This window comes from Aquarana catesbeiana, linkage group LG12 (assembly GCF_042186555.1).
Source record: "Aquarana catesbeiana isolate 2022-GZ linkage group LG12, ASM4218655v1, whole genome shotgun sequence".
NCBI classification, from domain to species: domain Eukaryota; kingdom Metazoa; phylum Chordata; class Amphibia; order Anura; family Ranidae; genus Aquarana; species Aquarana catesbeiana.
This window is the reverse complement of record NC_133335.1, coordinates 31,481,484-31,505,905: the sequence shown is the minus strand read 5'-3', so window position 1 is coordinate 31,505,905 and position 24,422 is coordinate 31,481,484.

Here is a 24,422-nt window from a genome sequence, read left to right as displayed (position 1 = left end):
AAGCAAAAGGTGAAAAAACAAACAAAATGCAAAAAAACAGAAATGGCATGAAGGAGTGTATGTGGACCTAGTGAATAACTCACTTGTGAGGACAAGGCTTGAACCTGGAGTGAAGTGCTGAACTGCAATGGAATGTCTGGAACGTGTGACAGTGAAAATTGTGTCAGGGAAGGCCGTTTATAGGAGCCCCACACGTGCACGCCGGCTTGTACCAGCGTCACGCTAGCGTGGCGTAGGCTGGGAGAGGCTCCAGCAGAGGCGGTAAGCACCGCCCTCTGCAGAAGCCTATATTCCCCGCCAAAGCAGCTGAGGTGAAAATCACGTGCGATGCGTGCTGGCGTCAAGCATGACGTCACACGCAGAGCAGGATGCGTGGCGCCAATGCTCTGTAGGCACCCACCCACTACCCCATACAACTCCGAGCCCCTTAATGGACGGGGAGGTGAGGGGGAGGAGGGGGCACGTAGAAAGCGTTGCAGCTCCCGGGTAAGGACCAGAAAGGGAACCCCGAGTAGCTAGGGCCGCAGAATACCAACACTGGAGTAGCGCAATGGTGCTGCGTGATAGCAAGGATACCACATTACTGTACCCCAAATGTGCAAGAACCCGGGTAAGGTGACATTGCCATCCAGGATCTGCAAGCCTCTCACTTGGGCGGCAGGGGAGCACTGTCTACCCAGTCATCACATCTCCATCCCTAAACGATTTCAAATATGGAGGGGAAAAAAAAGCAGAACTAAACTTGCCTCCCCGAACCGGTGCCAAAATATTTGTCAGGTCCTCTTCCAGGTACGGGATCTTCAGTCACCTTGATTGGCTAGGCTGCAATGATGTAACTCCTGCATAGGCACACTGGATTTTATTACTTCTGGCACCAAGGTATACAGAGAATGTATGTAGAGTAGGAATGAGCCCGATGTTCGAGTTGAACGTAAGTTTGACTCGAACATTGGGTATTCGCCCGTTCGCCGAATTTAGAACATTATGGAGCGTTAGCAGGAAATTCGAGCGCCCGCGAAATGCCCCATAATGAACTGTGAGAACGCCAATGCACTGCGAGAACGCAGTGCATTGACGGCAGCTGATTGGCCAAAGCATGCACCTGACCTGCATGCTTTGGCCAATAACAGCACATTCTGCTGTGAAAGCCATGATTGGCCAAAGGCAGGGTGCCTTTGGCCAATCATGGCTCAGGGGGCTGAGTCCATGCCCCACATTATGTAAGACTGCTTACATAGCGGATGTACTTAGTGTAATGAATGAGAGCAGCAAAATGACATTTCTAAAGAAAAAAATGTAATTTAAAACTGCTCGCGGCTGTAATGTATTGTCGGATCCCGGCAATACAGATAAAAACCATTGAAAAAAACGGCCTGAGTTCCCCCCCCAGTTCATTACCAGGACCTTCAGGTCTGGTATGGATATTAAGGGGAACCCTGTGCCAAAATGTTAAAAAAAATGGTGTGGTGGTCCCCCCCAAAATCCATACCATACCAGGCCCTTCAGGTCTGGTATGGATTTTAAGAGAAACCCGCACCAAAATTTAAAAGAAAATGGCGTGGGGGTCCCCTCCAAAATCCATACTCAAACCTTATCCAAGCACGCAACCTGGAAGGCCGCAGGAAAAGGAGGGAACAAGAGCGCCCCCCCCCCGAACCGTACCAGGCCACATGCCCTCAACATGGGGAGGGTACTTTGGGGTCCCCCCCAAAACACCTTGTCCCCATGTTGATGGGGACAAGGGCCTCTTCCCCACAACCCTTGCCCTGTGATTGTGGGGGTCTGCGGGCAGGGGGCTTATCGGAATCTGGAAGCCCCCTTTAATAAAGGGGCCCCCAGATCCCAGCCCCCCATGTGAATGAATATCAAGTACATTGTACCCCTACTCATTCACAAAAAAGTGTCAAAAAAGTAAAAAATTACAGGAGACAGTTTTGAACAATTCCTTTATTAAAAAATAAAGTGCATGATATTTAAAGGAATATTTCATTTTTATTGTTTAACTTTAAGCATTATTAAAATCACTGCTCCTGAAAAAATGGCTGTTTTAAAACTTTTTTTTGCACGCTGAACACGCTGAGGGAACACATTTAACCCCTTGATCGCCCCTAGTGTTACCCCCTTCCCTGCCAGTGTAATTTTTACATTGATGGGTGCATTTTTATAGCACTGATCAATGTAATAATGTCACTGGTCCCAAAAAAGTGTAATTTGGGGTCAGATTTGTCCGCCGCAATGTCGCAGTCCCGCTAAAAATCGCAGATCTCTGCCATTACCAGTAAGAACAATAAAAAATAAATAAAAGGCCCTAAATCTATCCCGTAGTTTGTAGACCTGATAACTTTTGTGCAAACAAATCAATATACGCCTATTGTGATTGTTTTTACCAAAAATATGTAGAAGAATATATATCGGCCTAAACTAATAAATAAATTTGTTTTTTTATATATTTTTTTTTTGGATATGTAATATAGCAGAATGTAAAAAAAAAAAATGTTTTCAAAAATATTGTTTTTTTTAAAAAAATTGTCAGTATTTTTTTGTTTATAGCGCAAAAAAAAAAAAAAAAGCCGCAGAGGTGATCAAATACCACCAAAAGAAAGCTCTATTTGTGGGAAAAAAAGGATGTCAATTTTGTTTGGGTACAGCGTCGCACGATCGCGCAATTGTCAGTTAAAGTGACGCAGTGCTGTATCACAAAAAAATGGCCTGGTCATTAAGGGGGCAAATCCTTCCAAAGCTGAAGTGGTTAATTAGTTATGCTATCACCATACGAAAAATAGGCCGAAATTGGGACATTTAGACAGTTTTTTTCGTTTTTCGGCCAGTTCATGGGCACAAAATCGATAATCATTGGGACGTTTTTGAGCCGAAAAAACGAAGGACAAGTTTGGAAATTTTCTGCCGAACGAACAATAAATTGAAAGGTTAAAGTGGATTTCCACACAAAAATGGAACTTCCGCTTTTCGGAACCCTCCCCCCCTCCGGTGTCACATTTGGCACCTTTCAGGGGGGAGGGGGGTGCAGATACCTGTCTAAGACAGGTATTTGCACCCACTTCCGGCATAGACTCCCACGGGAGTCTATGCCTCTTCCCGTCCCTTCGCGCTGTCTCCTGGGAAACACACAGCTCTCAGGAGAGAGCGGGGACCAGTTACGATGCGCAGCGCGACTCGCGCATGTGCAGTAGGGAACCGGGAAGTGAAGCCGCAACGCTTAACTTCCTGATTCCCTCACCTAGGATGGCGGCGGCAGCTGCCGAGAATCAAGCGGTTTATCGGCGTCGGCTGCAGACATCGCTGGACCCTGGGACAGGTAAGTGGCCATGTATTAAAAGTCAGCAGCTGCAGTATTTGTAGCTGCTGGCTTTTAATATTTTTTTTTTTAGGTTGATGTAGGTGGACTCCCTCTTTAATGTGTTTCCCGTCTGAACTGTCTGCACTAGGTATATGTAAAAAAGCAAACAAAAAATGCATTCATTTATGTCCACTGAACGATTTATCGGGCATTACATGATGGCTCTATCGTTTGTGCTCATGGCCGAATGTTCGTTTTTCGAAAATGGGTTTGGCCGATTTTTCGTATATTGTATGGCCAGCATTGGTGCTGTAATTTAATAATTAGCCTGTTTGCGCACATTTTTTTTTTTTCATTTTCATTTTCTTCAGTGCCACTTTACCTGTACTGCATAACTGCACTGGGAAAAGTTGAATCAGCAGCCTGGCTGTGTTGTCTGGCAGGGCTGTGTAAATTCCCGGACTCTACAGACAAAAATACAAATCATTTTGCAGGTAAAACCTCTCCCATATGTGCGTTTTTTTCCTGTGGATTCAGGTGTTTGCCTGGTAGCAAGCTTTAAAATAACTGCACTGCTAAGAATTTTCAGTAAGATGGTAATGTGTTTTTGTTGAAAAATGCAAATGTTTTTCATGATTTCCCCTGCCTCCTACAATTTATAGTGTTTTAATGGCCTCCTGAAAAAAAAAAATGTAAATTCAGGTTCCATATTAAGTGAAAAATTGCTGTGCTGTGCGTTTCACCCGTGACTCGGTTATCTTGAATCTCAGGCGCTCGGTAGCGGGTTGAGCGAACCCCCTCGGTGTCCACTACACGGAATGACTGTAATATGCAGCTCACAGCAAACATAACAAAGACACAAGAGAGGAGCCTGATTGTATTAGCATTAAATCAAATGCGATTAGAAACACTAAGCAGATTAAATAGGATTTTATGCAATTAATCTCCTGAGATTAATCACCCAAGGGGGAAAAAAAAAAAAAAAATTTCTGAACGCTTTGCTAGAACATCCGAAATGTTCTTGCAAATAGCAGTTAGAGTGAGGTCAGGTGATCATAATTCGAGCCAAAACTTTTTTTTTTTTTTAGCTTTGGATAGCGTGGAAAGGATTGGAACCGTTTTTACCTGCTACTAGAGCTCCGTTACAGAGATTTCCCCTCACTTCCTGTTCTGGTGACAATCTTACAACCAGACAGGAAGTAAGGGAAAATCTGTAACAGGGGCACAGACTGAAAGAACGATCTGACAGGGCCTGCGCCTTTAACCACTTAACCACTTCAGCCCCAGAAGATTTGGCTGCTGAATGACCGGGCCATTTTTTGCGATTCAGCACTGCGTTTGACTATTCGAGGTTCAGTGTTCCAACGGGATGTAAGTTTGTGGACCTGACCATCTTTTTGCTCTCTCTCTCTCTCTCTCTCTCTCTCTCTCTATATATATATATATCTTTGTACATATAATACTCTCCATATCATGGGCCTCACCATTTTTTGATTTTGAATATTTTTATTATTTACAGATATTTTATATTTGCTCCTGATGAGTCGGTATACCGACGAAACGCGTCGAGCTTTTGAGGATACCACCCCTCATATTCCCATCAAGATTTTGATGAATTTTACTGTATACTACAAGTCATACTCATGAATTATGTATTAGTGTCCCCCTGTTATGGCAATCATGTTTTATACTCTGTTTATATGTATGCTATGTACTTCCCAAGATGTCTGCATATGCATTGAGCAACTATTTGTTATTTATGTTACACTACCTTATACTCATGTACATTATAAATTTTATCTTTACTCTCAAATTTGTGCCTGAACTTGCCTCATTTAAAGTCCCACACTCGTTTTTTTATTTCTGCGTCGCTTTAACGGACAATTACGCAGTCGTGCGACGTTGCACCCAAACAAAATTGACGTCCTTTTTTTCCCTACAAATAGAGCTTTCTTTTGGTGGTATTTGATCACCTCTGCGGTTTTTATTTTTTGCGACAATTTTGAAAAGAAAACAAAATATTTTGTACTTTTATGCTGTAATAAATATCCCCTTTTTTTTTAAAAAAAAAAGCTAATTTTTTTCTCAGTTTAGGCCGATATGTATTCTTCTACATATTTTTGGTAATAAAAATCGCAATAAGCGTTTATTGATTGGTTTGCGCAAAAGTTATAGCGTCTACAAAATAGGGGATAGATTTATAGCATTTTTATTAATATTATTTTTTTTACTAATAATGGCGGCGATCTGCGATTTTTATCGGGACTGTGACATTATGGCCGACACATCGGACACTTTTGACACATTTTTGGGACCATTGGCATTTATACAGCAATCAGTGCTATAAAAATGCACCGATTACTGTAAAAATGTCACTGGCAGGGAAGGGATTAACACTAGGGGGCAATCAAGGGGTTAAGTGTGTTCCCTAGTGTGTGTTTCTAACTGAAGGGGGAGGGGACTGACTATAGGAGATGACAGTTCATAGCTATTAGGAACTCATGATCTGTCATTTCTAACAGAACAGGGATTTGTGTGTTTACACACACACGTCCCTGTTCTGCCTCACGTGCCCGCGATCGCTCGTGGCCGGCGGTCATCGCGACCGTCGGCCACGAGCATCAGCACCCCCTCAGTGCAGCGCACGTGCCTGCTATCCCGATCCCGCAAGCCGACGTACAATGACAGCAATTTGCTGTCAGGGAAGGGATTAACACTAGCAGGGAAGGAATTAAAACTAGGGGGCGATCAAGGGGTTAAGTGTGTTCCCTAGTGTGTGTTTCTAACTGAAGGGGGAGGGGACTGACTATAGGAGATGACAGCTCCTAGCTATTAGGAACTCACGATCTGTCATTTCTCACAGAACAGGGATTTGTGTGTTTACACACACATGTCCCCGTTCTGCCTCACGTGGCCACGATCGCTCGTGGCCGGCGGTCATTGCGACCATTGGCCACGAGCATCAGCACCCCCTCAGTGCAGCGCACGTGCCTGCTATCCCGATCCCGCAAGCCGACGTACAATGACAGCGATTTGCAGGATTGTGCTGACCTGCCGCAGTATAATGGCGGCGGCTGGTCGGCAAGAGGTTAAGGACCGCCTACCGCATATACACAGCGGCAGCACGGCCCTATTGCGCGAAACGACGTACCTGGCTGTCTGCATGGCACGGTAGGGACCGTGACACACAGGGTGAAGCGATGTAACATAACGCCGTTTCGCCCAGCTGTGCGAAGAGGAGGATCGGGGCCACTCTGTGCATAACCAACTGCACAGCGGAGGTAAGTATGACATTTTTGTTTTTAAAAGTAACTGAACCTTTACAATCACTTTAACGTAAAAATCTTACTAACTTATGTGGTCGCTTCACATGCATGCAATACAATGTACTCAAACTGTACCTACCAAATTTTTGAGATGGGAACGAGGGACACCTATTAGCAAAAATTTGTAGGCATAGGACACACCCCCTGCCACGCCACCTTAAAGGAGGAAAAAAAATTAGTTAACCACTTCCGCTCCGGAAGATTCACCCCCCTTCATGGCCAGGCCATTTTTTGCGATACAGCACTGTGTTACTTTAACTGACAATTGCGTTGTCCAGCGACACTTATTTGATCACCTCTGCCTTTTTAATTTTTTTTGCGCTATAAACAAGGAATAACTGACAATTTTGATCTATCTATCTATCTATCTCATTCTCCCCCTCCCACCCAATATCTATCTATCTATCTATCTATCTATCTATCTATCTATCTATCTATCTATCTATCTATCTATCTATCTATCTATCTATCTATCTATCTATCTATCTATCTCATATTTTTGTTAAAAAAAAAATCCTAATAAGCATATTGATTGGTTTGCACAAAAGTTATAACGTCTACAAATTTAGATCCATGTCCCTGCTTTGCATCCATGCTTTCCCTACTGACAGAATGGCAATCTTCCTTGTTTATAAAGGCAGACTGCTGTCCTGCCTATGTAACAAATGATCGGCAGGTGTCGGTGGACATTGCGTCCGGGGAACCCGCTGATAGGCTCCCGCTGTGCACAGCAGGAGCAAGCCTCCGGCGGCACGCATTCGCGTCCATTTCCTGCGGGATCATGTGTGTGTATATACGTAATCCTGCGCACAGGGTAGCAGTATTAAAACTGCTATAGGGCGGCCGTGAAGTGGTTAAGCCCACAAGTGTTTTTTTTTTTTTTTAAACTACTATTCCTTTATACCAGCTTTTGACATTTACAAATGCAGCAATTTAGAAATTGGATGAAAGGTTTAACACTTGGAAACACTTTTTGAAAGATAAATACTATATAGATCAGACCAAAATGAAGGACAAATGAGGGGGAAAGAGGGACAGAGGGACATTGCTCCAAATCAGGGACAGTCCCTCCAAATCAGGGGCAGTTGGGAGTGTAGTGTATTTTTAAAGGGAAACGACAAGTGTCCTTTCACAGGAAATGTGGGAAAAAATTGACACAGGATTTGTATTAACCACTCGCCGACCGCCCACCGTCGTTATACGTTGCCTGTTTTAAGTGGAATATCGTTGTTATGGTATCCTCTTCTTCAGTGAGCAGTCAGCTTTCAGATAAAAGTGGTCTCTGCGGCGGATTCGACGCAAGATCGCTTTTATCGGTGGTGGGAGAGGGGCCTCCCGCCGTGCTCCGGTGCCCTCCGCCGCTTACCGGAGCCGCCAGCAATGGCGGAGACGATCAGATCCTTCTCCCTGTGGAGTATGGAGCTGAGTGAGGGGAAGATGGGCCCCCATCCAGCTTTATACCATTGCTGGGCAGAAGTGAGCCCATAGCTCTTAAAGGGACTTTGAAATTAAAAAAAAAAAAAAAAAAAAGACATTTTTTTTGTTTTGCGTGTTAAAATGAGGTCTTTTTGACCCCAGATCTCATATTTAAGAGGTCCTGTCATGCGTTTTTTTCTAATACAAGAGATGTTTACATTCCTTGTAATAGGAATAAAAGTGACACCATTTTTTTTTTTTTAAAGAACAGTGTAAAAATAAAGAATAAAAAGTAAAAAATAAATAAGAAAAAAAAAAAGATTTTTTAATGATCACCGTCCCGCCGAGCTCGCGTGCAGAAGCGAACGTATACGTGAGTAGCACCTGAATATGTAAACGGTGTTCAAACCACACATGTGAGGTATCACCGCAATCGTTAGAGTGAGAGCAATAATTCTAGCACTAGACCTCCTCTGTAACGAAAAACATGCAACCTGTAGAACTTTTTAAATATCGCCTATGGAGATTTTTAAGGGTAAAAGTTTGTCGCCATTCCACGAGCGGGCGCACTTTTGAAGCATGACATGTTGGGTATCAATTTACTTGGCATAACATTATCTTTCACAATATAAAAAAAATTGGGCTAACTTTACTGTTATTTTAATTTTTTAATTCAAAAAAGTGTATTTTTTCCCAAAAAAGTGCGATTGTAAGACCGCTGCGCAAATAGGGTGTGACATAAAGTATTACAACGACCTCCATTTTATTCTCTAGGGTATTAGAAAAAATATATAATGCTGAGATCATCAGCATTCCAAGTTTACAAAGAATGCAATAAGAAATGTAAGGGCGCAATCCAGTATCGGTGCCGCCCCCTCTCTCCAGCAACCCCCTCTGTGTAGTATGGATAGATTCATGCATTGAAACCGCTTGCACCCAAGGGTCCTTAAGGAACTCGGTCAAGTAATTGCCAGGCCATTGTTCCTAATTTTTACGAACAGTCTACTGACTGGAATGATACCAGCTGATTGGAGAAAAGCCAATGTAGCATCAATCTTTAACTACTTCAGCCCCGGAAGATTTGGCTGCTCAATGACCAGGCCATTTTTTTTGCGATACGGCACTGCACCGCTTTAACTGACAATTGCACGGTCGTCAAGCGACAATTTTGAAAAAACACAATAGTTTGTACTTTTTGATATAATAAATATCCCCATTTTTTTTTTAAAAGTACATTTGTTTTCTCAGTTTAGGCCGATATGTATTCTTCTACATATTTTTGGTAATAAAAATCGCAATAATTGTATATTGATCGATTTACGCAAAAGTTATAGCATCTACAAAATAGGGGATTTTGACACATTTTTGGGACAAATGACAATTATACAGCGATCAGTGCTATAAAAATGCACTGATTACTGTATAAATGTCACAAGGGGTTAACATTAGGGGCGATCAAGGGGTTAACTGTGTTCCCTATGTGTGTGTTCTAACTGTAGGGGGGGGACTGACTATAGGTGATGACATATGGTGTTCCTAGCTATTAGGAACCTAGCTATTAGGAACTCATGATCTGCATCTCCTCTCTTCACAGAACAGGGATTTGTGTGTTTACACACACGTCCCTGTTCTACCTCTCATGCCCGCGATCGCACGTGGCTGGCGGTCATCGCAATCGCCAGTCATGTCCATCGGCACCCCGCAGTGCAGCGGGCGCTCATGCCTGCTATCCGCTTAAAGGAGCCAATGTACAGCTACGACGGTTCGCGGGATCGTTCCAACCTTCCGCAGTATAATGACGGCGGCTGGTCAGCAAGTGGTTAAAAATGGGCCAAGATACATTCCTGGGAATTACAGACCAGTTAGCCTAACATCAATAGTATACAAGCTCTTGGAGGGGATGATAAGGGACTATATACAAGATTTTAGCAATGACAATTGTATTATTAGCAGTAATCAGCATGGATTCATGAAGAATCATTCTTGCCAAACGAATCTATTAACCTTCTATGAGGAGGTGAGTTGCCATCTAGATAAAGGAAGGTCCGTAGACGTGGTGTATCTGGATTTTGCAAAAGCATTTGATACAGTTCCCCATAAACATTTACTGTACAAAATAAGGTCAGTTGGCATGGACCATAGGGTGAGTACATGGATTGAAAACTGGCTACAAGGGCGAGTTCAGAAGGTGGTGATAAATGGGGAGTACTCGGAATGGTCAGGGGTGGGTAGTGGGGTCCCCCAGGGTTCTGTGCTGGGACCAATCCTATTTAATTTGTTCATAAACGATCTGGAGGATGGGGTAAACAGTTCAATCTCTGTATTTGCTGACGATACTAAGCTAAGTAGGGCAATAACTTCTCCGCAGGATGTGGAAACCTTGCAAAAGATCTGAAAAAATTAATGGGGTGGGCAACTACATGGCAAATGAGGTTCAATGTAGAAAAATGTAAAATAATGCATTTGGGTGGCAAAAATATGAATGCAATCTACTCACTAGGGGATGAACCCCATGTAATGCCAAGCTGCTGCAAGCAAAGCAAAAAGAATATTGGCATGCATTAAAAAGGGGATCAACTCCAGAGATAAAGCGATAATTCTCCCGCTCTACAAGACTCTGGTCCAGCCGCACTTGGAGTATGCTGTCCAGTTCTGGGCACCAGTCCTCAGGAAGGATGTACTGGAAATGGAGCGAGTACAGAGAAGGGCAACAAAGCTAATAAAGGGTCTGGAGGATATTAGTTATGAGGAAAGATTACAAGCACTGAACTTATTCTCTCTGGAGAAGAGACACTTGAGAGGGGATATGATTTCAATGTACAAATACCATACTGATGACCCCACACTAGGGATAAAACTTTTCCGCGTAAGGGAATTTAATAAGACACACGGCCATTCACTAAAATTAGAAGAAAAGTGGTTTAACCTTAAACTGTTTAGAGGGTTCTTTACTGTACGAGCGGTTAGGATGTGGAATTCCCTTCCACAGGCGGTGGTTTTAGTGAGGAGCATTGATAATTTAAAAAAAGATTAGATAAGCACCTGAATGACCACAACATACAGGGATATACAATGTAATACTGAAATAAAAGGTAGGTTGGACTTGATGGTCTTTTTTCAGCCTTGCTTACTATGTAACTATGTAACTGAACTACATATAGTGCACTGCAACCCTTTCCTTGCCGGCTAGGGTGATTCACGGCAGGCCGCAACACCATGGTATGAGGCCCACCAGGGTTTCTGTGTTTTCCAGGTGGAAAATTCCAGACATTTCCCCTCCGTGGACAACCCAGACTGGCTTAACCTGTGACTAGATGCTAAAGATTGCGTGCCTACAAGCTCCATCGATAGTAATCTAGAAGAAAACGGCTTAAATGTTTGTGTCTTGTAGCAAAAAATATATTCTGGGTCAGTAAACTCTGATACACTGGGAAGCATGAGCTTCCATGGCTAGCATGGTCAGCTTGAAATAGGAAAGTAGGGGGATTGGAAGGATCACCAAGTATTTCATGTAAAGGAAGCAATACAAAGAGAACAGGATACTTTTTTTTTTTTTTTACTTTTTTTTTTAGCCCTGATTCACACTGATCGCATGCGAATTGAAATAACATTGCTTTTTATGGCGGCCAGTCACACATATATGCAGAGCAAGTCTGATGTGATGTTGACAAGGGTCCTGTACAATTTTTACCTCCATTGACACCAGATATCACTGCTGTATCCAAATCACATAAAAAATTCTTTGGAATCGCATCAACTCGCACTGATAAAATCACACTGCAAAACGGAGTCAACTTGCACTGCATCAGTGTGAACCTAGCCTTATTAGTGATCACACAATCTCTGTGCTCAGAGAGGTGGGGAAGGAGAAATAGCAGCACACTGAGCTTCCCAGTGATTGGCTGTAGGGGTGGGGGCATGTCAGCAAGTCTAATCATTAGAGGAGAGCAGGCTGAGTTCCTAGCACAGCCATAAAACTGACCATGCTGTGCTCCCGTGCCTAGTATAGTCAGTTTTTATTAGGAAAATCAGGGGAACTTGTAAGATCACCTGGGATTTCACACAAAGAAGTAATACAAAAAGAACAGGATACTTTCTCCATGGTACATGCTACATAGTACAGCAGGCACATATTAGGAATATTGTTCTGACTCAACTACAAGCCATAAACTTTATCTCCAGCTTCATATAGGGCTTATAGGACCTGGTGACCTTTTTTATCCCTTGCTTCAATTCAGACTGCTTAACTCGAATAAATAAATTCACTGTTGAGGAGACAGACGATGAAGCCTTTTGAATGTTTCGTTTAATAAAGGATATTCATAGGTAGAAAAACGTTGATGTTGGCCACATGGAAAGATGATTACAGCATGGTGGAATACTGAGCAATGAATCAGAGAGAAAGAAGGGGAGTGTCTATACAGAACTACGGTGGGAGAGAGAGTTCAGCTTAGACAAGAGAACACAGCTTAACTGTTTCCCAACCAGCCGCTGCAGGTATACTGCGGCAGGTTGGCTCCCTTGGACAAGCCGTCGTAGCTGTACGTCCAACTGATGTGCTGTCTGAGCTTCCAACTCTGCTGTTTGACGTGCTGACTGATTTTCCAACTCTGCTTTGTGACATGCTGTCTGAGCTTCCATCTCTGCTCTTTGATCTGCTCTCTTTTCTGTGTATGCGACCTGCACCCCGCTAGCCTCTGCTTCAGCGCAGGCAATAATAAGTCACCCACTGAGTGTTTGAGTATCTTGAACTGTGGTATTTAGAGGACTTCTTAGAACATTTGGTGGAAACGGATCTGTGAGATGCAGTGTCCTGTAGCAGCTCTATCTTTGCTTCTGATAAAACTGTCTCTTTCTAGATTAAGAACATGCAAGCTCTTTAATTCCTACAGTGAATCTTCTGTGTTCATACTTTGTAAGACATTCATGAACTTATTGCTGGTAAACTGATAAAGTGTCAGGGAAGAAACCGGAGAAGAACTGGCAGATATGCCAATATCCATTATGGCCGCACAAATCCGCGCATGCGCATTAGCAATCGGCGCATAATATCGAACGCACGTTGGCAACGGCACTCAAAACATGCTAATTACCAGTATTTTCCTGGCCTATATAAGGACTCCAATTGCTCTCATAAATCGTTGGATTATCGTCAGCTCTATATCCTATGTTCCTGTGTTTCTTGCTGCTGTTTGATTACCTATTACCGACCCAACTTACCCTGACCTGCTCTGGCTTCGCTCCTAGCTCTGAACCCGGCTTGTTTCACGGACCTGCTCTTGCCTGTTCCAGATTGACTTCCTGTGTTTGACCTTGGCTTGATCACAATTACTCCTCCTGCCTCTGCTTCTGACTGCCTTCCTGTGTTTGACCCCCGAACTGGCTTCTGACGACATCTCTGCTTTTCCACCTGTTAAAATCCGGCAGTACCTCCAAGAAATCATTGGCTGTGACCACCTTCTCTGCTCCTGGGTGTCCGCTTCTGGAACCATCAGATAGCTTCACCGGCAGACAACCCGTGCATCTCTGGGCATAGCACCCTCTGTATAAAAACTCCAGGGGTACTCTGCACTCAGCCACAAGGGGCGCCCTCTCCTCAACTCAACCTCCAGAATGGTACGTGACATAAAGCTCATATGAGGCAGAAAGTTGTTCAATGGTGCTCTCTAGTGGCAGTAGCTCACATTCAACAGACAGTGTATTAGATCAATTAGAACAATCTCTTCCCATAATAATTTCAAGCTAGTTGTCAATTCAGTTCTTAAAGCTTCATAATTCTCCATTACTTTCCAAGTTGGTTTGACCGAACGTTTGGGTACCTCAGCAGGCTTAGAGTCTTGTGCTTCTGTGTGTGAGAGGGAGCCTTTGTTACTCATGCTGACACAGGCCGATAATGACTGAGTGATAAGCCAGCAGTTTTTCTACTTGTTCTGACTCAACTACAAGGCCATAAACTTTATCTCCAGCTTCATATAGGGCCTATAGTCCCTGGTGACCATTTTTATCTCTTGCATCAATTCAGACAGCTTAACTCGTTGAATAAACTCACTGTTGAGGAGACAGACGATGAAGCCTTTAGAATGTTCCGTTTTAATTAAGGATATTTTCAACGGTAGAAAAACGTTGATGTTAGCCACATGGAAAGATGATTACAGCATGGTGGAATGCTGAGCAATGAATCAGAGAGATAGAAGGGGAGGAGATATACAGAACTATGGTGGAAGAGAGAGTTCAGCTTGGACAAGAGAACACAGCTTAAAGATACAGAGCAATAATAAGCCAAATAGTGCAACACAGATAAAATGATAACAATTCACATAGTGTAACACAACAAATATGAAATGCTGAAGTACGTTACTCTTTAATCACTACTGTGCAGTTTGAAGTATCGTTAGAAGTCCCCTTTATTCACACTGGATTGTGCGGCAGAGTTTTCATGCCCAGCTGATATTTATCCTTCTTGTCACTGACGGCCTGGAATGTACTAAATAAAACTGACATTTTTCTTTATTCTTCTATAAATAAGATGCAGAGTTTAATTATTTTTATTGCATTTTATTGTTCTTCCGCAATCTGAAACGTTGGATTCAATTGATGTTTTGAAGACAGTAATGTGCAGACAGATGAATATCTTTTACAGGGAAATCCCCCATTTACAAACATGCCATAGTTCTCATACAGAGATGAATCCACACATAGAGCTTTATTGAACTGCTGATTGGATTTATTAGGACAAATGTCACATTTTACTGCCTCTGCCGTTGTTCCAGGATTTAATGAGATTGCACCATTGATTGGACGCTTATAATGATCAGTACCATTTTTGTCAGAGTGATAAAACAATGGGAGAAGCCTCGGATGGAAGCAGCCACGCTCTTATCCCATACTAGCTCTGGGGCAGTGATTATATTTGTAGGAAATGTGAACAGGTTCTGTTTTCTGGTTCCAGGTATGCTTTAGGGTGTAAACAACAGAGAATGGGCAGCTCCCATCTGAGCCTTCTCACACAGGCCTTGTTGTGTCATGACAAACCCCTATAGGTAATAGCCTCAGATTCCTTCACAGCACATTTGTTAGAATAATATGACGATAAATCATTCTAGAAAAATGCTCCCGAAAAGGATTTAATGCTGACTGACCTGGAACAAGCATGCAGCAAATTACATCAGAATGTCTAATTGTACACTGGTTTAAGGTCAGTAACATATACCCAGAGAAATGACTGGCCTCAGGTGATACACCAAGATGAAACACATCCTCCAACATAAGTTGTATCTGTTTATCTGCAGTGTTCTCCTCTCTATATCCATTCAAAGTCCAGAATTTATAAATCTTGTCTAAGCGTTCAGAAAACAGGGGGTGGAGAGCTGAAGTTACACTCTGCAGAAGTCAGTGAGGAAAGCTCTGAGAGCTGATTGGAGGGAAGGGACAATCCCCCCCTTCACACAGCATACATGAACACTGCTGAGGCTGTCAATCGCAGGATGTGTACTGGAGATCCCTCCCCTGTCCTCTTTTTTTTTTTTCTTTTTCTCTTATGCCGCGTACACACGATCGGAAATTCCGCCAGCAAAACTCAGATGAGAACTTTTTGTCAGAAAATGCGACCGTGTGTATGCTCCATCGGTCTTTTGCTGGCAGAATTCCAGCCAGCAAAAGATTGAGGGCATGTTCTCTATTTTTCGGTCGGGAAAAGTTCCTATCCTAAAATGCGATAGTCTGTACAAATTCCAACGCGCAAAATTCCTACACATGCTCGGAAACAATTCGACGCATGTTCGGAAGCATTGAACTTCATTTTCTCGCACAATCCATCTCCCACAATCCATACCAGACCCTTATCGAAGCATGCCGCCCAGCAGGTCAGGAATCGAGTGAGCGCCCCCCCCCTCCTGAACTATACCAGGCCACATGCCCTCAACACGGGGGGGTGCTTTGGGGCGGGGGGCTCTGTAAAAAAACTGTGTGGGTGTTTTTATTTCTTTTTTGACACTTTTTGGTGACTGAGTAGGGGTAAAATTCACATGGGGGTGGGGTGGGACCTGGGCCCCCCTTGTTAAAGGAGCTTCCAGATTCCAATAAGTCCCCTGCCCGCAGACCCCCACAAGCACCACCCAGGGTTGTAGGGAAGAGACACTTGTCCCCATCAACATGGGAACAAGGTGCTTTTAGGTGGGGGGGCATGTGTCCTGGTATGGTTCTTAGGGGTCCTAGGAGCACTTTTAGTGGTTGAGGGCCACTATGTAAAGTAGGGTGGCACTATGGGAGTTGGGAGGCACTGTGGGAGGTGCTGGGATCTGTAGCTAGCTGGAGGTCCAAGAGGAGGGAGGCTGCAGCCCAGCAGAGGGCCATGGCCTGGTGGTTGACAATCACTGGACTAGACATATAGGGCTCCTTCTTGCCATATACAGTGGGGATGGAAAGTATTCAGACCCCCTTAAATTTTTCACTCTTTGTTATATTGCAGCCATTTGCTAAAATCATTTAAGTTATTTTTTTTTCCTCATTAATGTACACACAGCATCCCACCATATTGACAAAAAAACACAGAATTGTTGACATTTTTGCTGATTTATTAAAAAAGAAAAACTGAAATATCACATGGTCCTAAGTATTTAGACCCTTTGCTCAGTATTTAGTAGAAGCACCCTTTTGATCTAATACAGCCATGAGTCTTTTTGGGAAAGATGCAACAAGTTTTTCACACCTGGATTTGGGGATCCTCTGCCATTCCTCCTTGCAGATCCTCTACAGTTCTGTCAGGTTGGATGGTAAACTCTGGTGGACAGCCATTTTTAGGTCTCTCCAGAGATGCTCAATTGGGTTTAAGTCAGGGCTCTGGCTGGGCCATTCAAGAACAGTCACGGAGTTGTTGTGAAGCCACTCCTTCGTTATTTTAGCTGTGTGCTTAGGGTCTTGTTGGAAGGTAAACCTTCGGCCCAGTCTGAGGTCCTGAGCACTCTGGAGAAGGTTTTCGTCCAGGATATCCCTGTACTTGGCTGCATTCATCTTTCCCTCGATTGCAACCAGTCGTCCTGTCCCTGCAGCTGAAAAACGCCCCCACAGCATGATGCTGCCACCACTATGCTTCACCGTTGGGACTGTATTGGACAGGTGATGAGCAGTGCCTGGCTTTCTCCACACATACCGCTTAGAATTAAGGCCAAAAAGTTCTATCTTGGTCTCATCAGACCAGAGAATCTTATTTCTCACCATCTTGGAGTCCTTCAGGTGTTTGTTAGCAAACTCCATGCGGGCTTTCATGCGTCTTGCACTGAGGAGAGGCTTCCATCAGGCCACTCTACCAGGCATGTACTGGCCATCGGGACTACAGGGAGTTTCCCGGTGGGCCGATGGCTCAGTGGGCCAGTCAGATGCAGTCCTGGAGCCGCTCCTCTCTGACAGTGAGTGATCGCGATTTCACTCCTGTCAGGAGGAGCAGCTTCCGTCACTTGCTGGAGAGAGCAATAGGCTTTCTGCTCCCTCCAGCCTGCAGGGGGAGATAGACAGCCGGCATACTTTCCTTCCTCTCTCCCCTTATCACTTGTTATCACATGACTGGAGAGAGGAATGAGAAGCTGCCTTCAAAACTGTGAGTACATGTGGGAGAGGGAGGACACTCTGATGTGAATGGGGCTGCTGGTGGGGACTCTGATGTAAAGGGGGCTTCTGATGGGGACACACTGATGTGAAGGGGGCTGCTGGTGGGGCTGCTGATTGGGACTCTCTGATGTGAAGGGGGCTGCTGATGGGGACTCTCTGATGTGAAGGGGGCTTCTGATGGGGACACACTGATGTGAAGGGGGCTGCTGGTGGGGACACACTGATGTGAAGGGAACTGCTGGTGGGGACACACTGATGTGAAGGGGGCTGCTGGTGGGGACACACTGATGTGAAGGGGGCTGCTGGTGGGGACACACTGATGTGAAGGGGGCTGCTGATGGGGACTCTCTGATGGTGACACACTGATAGGAAGGGGGCTGTTGATGGGGACTCTGATGTGAAGGGGGCTGCTGGTGGGGACTCTCTGATGGGGACACACTGATGTGAAGGGGGCTGCTGGTGGGGACACACTGATGTGAAGTGGGCTGCTGGTGGGGACACACTGATGTGAAGGGGCTGCTGATGGGGACTCTGATGTGAAGGGGCTGCTGATGGGGACTCTCTGATGTGAAGGGGGGCTGCTGGTGGGGACTCTCTGATGGGGACTGCTGGTGGGGACACTGATGTGAAGGGGGCTGCTGGTGGGGACTCTCTGATAGGGACACACTGATGTAAAGGGGGCTGCTGATGGGGACTCTCTGATGGGGACACACTTATGTGAAGGGGGCTGCTGATGGTGAATCTCTGATGGGGACACACTGATGTGAAAGGGGCTGCTGATGAGAACTCTGATGGGGACTCTGATGTGAAGGGGGCTGCTGATGGGGACTCTGATGTGAAGGGGGCTGCTGATGGGGAATCTGATGTGAAGGGGGCTGCTGATGGGGACTCTGATGTGAAGGGGCCTGCTGATGGGGACTCTCTGATGGGGACTCTCTGATGTGAAGGGGGTTGCTGATTGGGACTCTGTGAAAGGAGCTGCTGATTGGGACTCTCTGATGTAAGGGGGACGCTGTTGGGAACACACTGATGTAAGGGGGTAAGGGGGACGCTGTTGGGGTCACTCAAAATTAAAGTGGGCCGGTCATGATGAAGTCCAGGGCCAAATTTTTGTCCCAGTCCAGCCCTGCACTCTACCATAAAGCCCCGACTGGTGGAGGGCTCCAGTTATGGTTGACTTTCTACAAACTTTTCTCCCATCTCCCGACTGCATCTCTGGAGCTCAGCCACAGTGATCTTTGGGTTCTTCTTTACCTCTCTCACCAAGGTTCTTCTCCCCCAATAGCTCAGTTTGGCCAGACGGCCAGCTCTAGGAAGGGTTCTGGTCTTCCCAAACATCTTCCATTTAAGGATTATGGAGGCCACTGTGCTCTTAGGAACCTTAAGTGCAGCAGAAATGTTTTTGTAACCTTGGCCAGATCTGTGATTTGCCACAATTCTGTCTCTGAGCTCTTCAGGCAGTTCCTTTGACCTCATGATTCTCATTTGCTCTGACATGCACTGTGAGCTGTAAGGTCTTATATAGACAGGTGTGTGTCTTTCCTAATCAAGTCCAATCAGTATAATCAAATACAGCTGGACTCAAATGAAGGTGTAGAACCATCTCAAGGATGATCAGAAGAAATGGACAGCACCTGAGTTTTTTTTTATATCAAATCTTTTTTTTTATTTTTATAATGCTTATTTCATACAAAATGATAAAAAGAAAAAAAGAAAGCAAGATAATGTTTATACAAATAGACATAGTAAGGATCTTATCATTTAATTTCATATTATACACATATTTACAAAGAAAAACATAAGCTAATACAAAGACAATCAAAAACTCATATGAAGTTAACCACATATACCTCAAAATAATTTATTTTGCTTTGTTCAACTCTCATCATCTTAATATTTTATAGATGACAGCAGCACCTGAGTTAAATATATGAGTGTCACAGCAAAGGGTCTGGATACTTAGGACCATGTGATATTTCAGTTTTTCTTTTTTAATAAACCTGCAAAAATGTCAACAATTCTGTGTTTTTCTGTCAATATGGGGTGCTGTGAACTTAAATGATTTTAGCAAATGGCTGCAATATAACAAAGAGTGAAAAATGTAAGGGGGTCTGAATACTTTCCGTCCCCGCTGTACTTTGGGCAGCACTGGGCAGGTGCCCAACACAGTCCCAACGCATAGACAAGACAATAGGTCCTATTGTTTCAGTTAACACCAACATTCTGAAGCAGCGTGCACTGTAAAAAGTAGGACAGGATGGATTTTTATGCGGCAGAGCGTTTTGCGTCACATTACACCGCATGGCAACACGCTGCGTTACATAAAGATGAATGATATGTCATTTTTTGACATTTCAATAAAGGTAAAAAAGCCAAACAGTGAGATGTGTTCTAACAACGCATTACACTGCATCTTCACAGCGCACATTAGCAAGAGTGCATTATATAGAGCATAATGCGCCCCCACAGGTGTGAATGGGCCCTTATATACAGCCAGCAACTGCCGCTCCAAGGACACAACCAGGAATGAGATACCGACAAAGCGGTGGCAGCCTCAGCTCAACATCTTAATAATGGATGTAATAAACACTTAACCAGCATATTATCTGTCAATTAGTCGGGAAAACTGCGTCCTGTCAGAGACTTGGTTGGTCTCACAAGCGCTTGTGTTTGTGTCCAAGCGAGCATGAATAAAGACATCAGAGTGGTTTAATAAGCGGTGCAGAGATGATGTGCCGCACACACAACTCATTTGTACGGGTTTCAGGTAGATCATACAAGGAGATGAAATGCTAACTGTTTAGATCTTGCCTTTTCAGCTTCTTATTTTTAATCAGCATCCCGACTTTTATTTGTGTACACATGTACTTCACATAGGCCTGTTTTTTTATTTTGATCTGGAGAGAGCTGGGAAGGGTTGGAGTCTCTGTCAGGCTTTAATTGCCTGGGAGAGTCAAGGCACTAGAACCCTGAGATTTCTCCATAAGTTATTTTTCTTGTACAAATGATTTTATTGAACAGAAATATCAACATATCAGTACAGGTAAATAATGGAAGACACATTATGTGAACATACTGAAACAGCTTATAGCATCACAAACATAATAGTGAATGGCATTAGGATCCGTATCAAATCTCCAACCTGCAATTGGCTGCTTGTGGTAACAACAATAAACATATCTAAAGCGAGATGCTGGATTGCTCCACTGTTATAAGACTAAATGCTTAATTTTATATAGTAAATGTGGTGAGAACCGTAAAAAGAGATAATTATATTTGAAATATAACAAATTGTAATAAAAAAAAGGGAAAAAATATATAAAATAAATAAAAATATTTTCATATTGGCTCACAATATGTGTCGATGGCCCACAGAACATATCTTGTGGGCTATAGAAACTGAATAAGGGAAAAAGAAAAAAGGAGAGAATAAGAAGAGGGAGAACCAGAGAAAGAATAAAATAGAAAGCTAGGACATAAAGAAAAATGTAGGTAGTTGGAAAAAGAGAAAGAAGGAAAAGGGGGAAATCCACGGGGTGGGGAGGATGGAGCTATGTTAGAGAGAGAGTAGATTGGAATCAAACCGAGATGGATGGGAGTACACTACCCACGGCTGCCAAACTCGGAGGAATTTATCATGTGTATCGGATATCACGGCCGTCAGTTTCTCATTAACCATAATATCATTTACCCGGTTTTTAACAGCTTCAAAACTGAGAGCCGGAGTCTTCCAGGCCCTTACTATGGTTAATTTAGTTGCAGTAAAGATATGGGATGCCAAGTGGCGTTCTGGCCTTAATAACTCAGCTATCGGTTTCCCCAATAGAGCTTCAAAAGGATCCCTCTTTATATTGGTATTGAAGAGGTTACGAAGCAATGCATAAACTCTGACCCATAGCCTACAGACCCTGGGGCACTGCCACCAAATGTGTGCCATTGTATCATCATGAGAACACCCACGAAAGCACAGCGGGGAATATGTTGGGATAAAACTCGCCAATCTGGCTGGAGTGTAATACCATCTATAAAGTACTTTATAGGCACTTTCCAAAAAGAGTACATTTTTGGAGCATTTGGAGAGTGAGATGGTCATGATCTGCTAGTCCTCCGGGTCCAATCTCCTCCCCAACTCTGCCTCCCATTGAAGGTGATAGGGTCTCAGGGGTGGTCTCTTGGAGCCTATTATAGCCGTATATAAATCAAACCCGGGGACTGGGGCCGCGATCTGCAAATGCTTTCAAACTGAGTTAACGTATAGGGGGTTGGTTGATATCTTAGAGATTGAAGGAAGTGTCGAATTTGTATGTAACTGTAGTGTTCCCTAAGGGGAATGTCATGGGAAGAACGTAAAGCTGCGAAAGGTATGATTTTAGTAGGAGTGAACATGGAATGGAAGTGAAGCCATTTTCAGTCCACCACGAAAATTGTAACGGATTATCGCAACCAGGTGGGAATAATGGACATTGAAGGAGGCGCAGCAAGCTCCATAGGTTATTTTTATACTGTTGTTGTTGCATGCATTAGTGCAAAAATGGTATGAATGTAAAGAATGTGAATGCCGGGCTGGATCAGCACACTGAAGGGCTTCCACAGTCACCTTGCTTTTGTAAAAGGAATGAAGAAATTTAGAAATAAAGCACCACATTGTAATAATCAAGTCCGAATACAAGTGTTTATTCCAATGACAGATTGTTTGCAAAGCTAATGTGTTTCGGGGGGGGGGGGGGGGGGGCACCTGCCCCACTTCATCAGGGCTTAGGAGCATAAAATAATGATGAAGTGTAGTCCTTCTCAGCCTAGCTATCCTAGAGGAACCCTAAAACTGACATTACATTCTTGGAGGAAATACCTAAAATGAATTTTACATTAACCTGATGAGTAACGTGTTGGAAGTTTTAAATAAATGACTAAAGAATGTGGGGTACTTGGAATAATTGATACTCAGAGCAAATAATTTTTTATTAATCCTCTATACAACAAAATAATTTCAGTAACCTTTTTGAAATGAAATTAAAACTGTACAATAGAAAAAAAAATGCAGACAGTGAAACTCTTGTTATTGTTATACCCTAATATATTTTAGACCCTTTTACATTTATGGTCAGTGTATAAGTGACCCCTCACTCTTGTGATCATTGTATAAGTAACCCCTTACATTAGTGGTCAGTGTATAAGTGACCAATGGTGGTCAATACATACATTGCCTTGAAAAAGTATTCATACCCCTTGAAATTTTCCACATTTTGCCATGTTACAACCAAAAATGTAAATGCATTTTAGTGAGATTTTATGTGATAGACCAACACAAAGTGGCACATAATTGTGAAGTGGGAGGAAAAATTATAAATGTTTTTCAAATTTCTTTTACAAATAAATATATGAAAAGTGTGGGGTGCATTTGTATTCAGCCCTCCTGAGTCAATACTTTGTAGAACCACCTTTCACTGAAATTACTTTTTGGGGACCAGCTTTGCACATCTAGAGTGACATTTTTTCCCATTCTTCTTTGCAAAATAGCTAAAGCTCTGTCAGATTGGATGGAGAGCGCCTGTGAACAGCAATTTTCAAGTTTTGCCACAGATTCTCAATTGGATTTGGGTCTGGACTTTGATTGGGCCATTCTAACACATGAATATGCTTTGATCTAAACCATTTCCATTGTAGCTCTGGCTGTATGTTTAGGGTTGTTGTCCCACTGGAAGGTGAACTTCCGTCCCAGTCTAAAGTCTTTTGCAGACTCTAACAGGTTTTCTTCTAAGATTTCCCTGTATTTGGCTCCATCCATCTTCCCATCAACTCTGACCAGCTTCCCTGTCCCTGCTGAAGAAAAGCATCCTCACAACATGATGATGCCACCACCATGTCTCACGGTGGGGATGGTGTGTTCAGGGTGATGTGCAGTGTTAGTTTTCCGCCACACATGGCGTTTTGCTTTTAGGCCAAAAAGTTAAATTTTGGTCTCATCTGACCAGAGCACCTTCTTCCACATGTTGGCTGTGTCCCCCACATGGCTTCTCACAAACTGCAAATGGGACTTCTTATGGTTTTTTTTTTTCAAAAATGTCTTTCTACCTGCCACTCTACCATAAAGGGCAGATTTGTGGAGTGCACGACTAATAGTTGTCCTGTGGACAGATTCTTCCACCTGAGCTGTGGATCTCTGCAGCTCCTCCAGAGTTACCATGGGCCTCTTTTTTTTTATTCATATATATATATATATATATATATATATATATATATATATATATATATATATACACATTTAGAATTTATTTGCATTTTATAGTTGCACCCCTACTTTTGTCCCTGTCCCCCCATGTGCTCCCCCTAAATATGAAAGCTGGAGACGCCACTGGGTGGACGGCCATGTCTTGGTAGGTTTGCAGTTGTGCCATACTCATTTCCAGAGGTAACGCCAGACTAACCTCATGCTCTACCATACACCCCAGCAAATGTGTGTGGTCTTCCCGCACCGCCATTTTTCCTTGGTCTGTATGGATAAGTATGCTTTTCACTGACTCACGAGCCACCATAGTTGACTTCCAGGTCAGTTAATCTGCAACTTTCACGCACAATTAGGACACAACTGACTAAACTAGCACTGCAATGTACAGACACTCTCCAGGTTGGAACTAAAACGGCAGTATTCATATTCATCTCAGTGATTTCTTTGGGGAAGTACGGACTGGATTGAATGAAGACGGTTCCAGACACTATTACAGGAGTGGTGAGAGCCTCAGGGCTGTGTCGTGTGTTTACCGTCCCTCTCCCTATCCGTT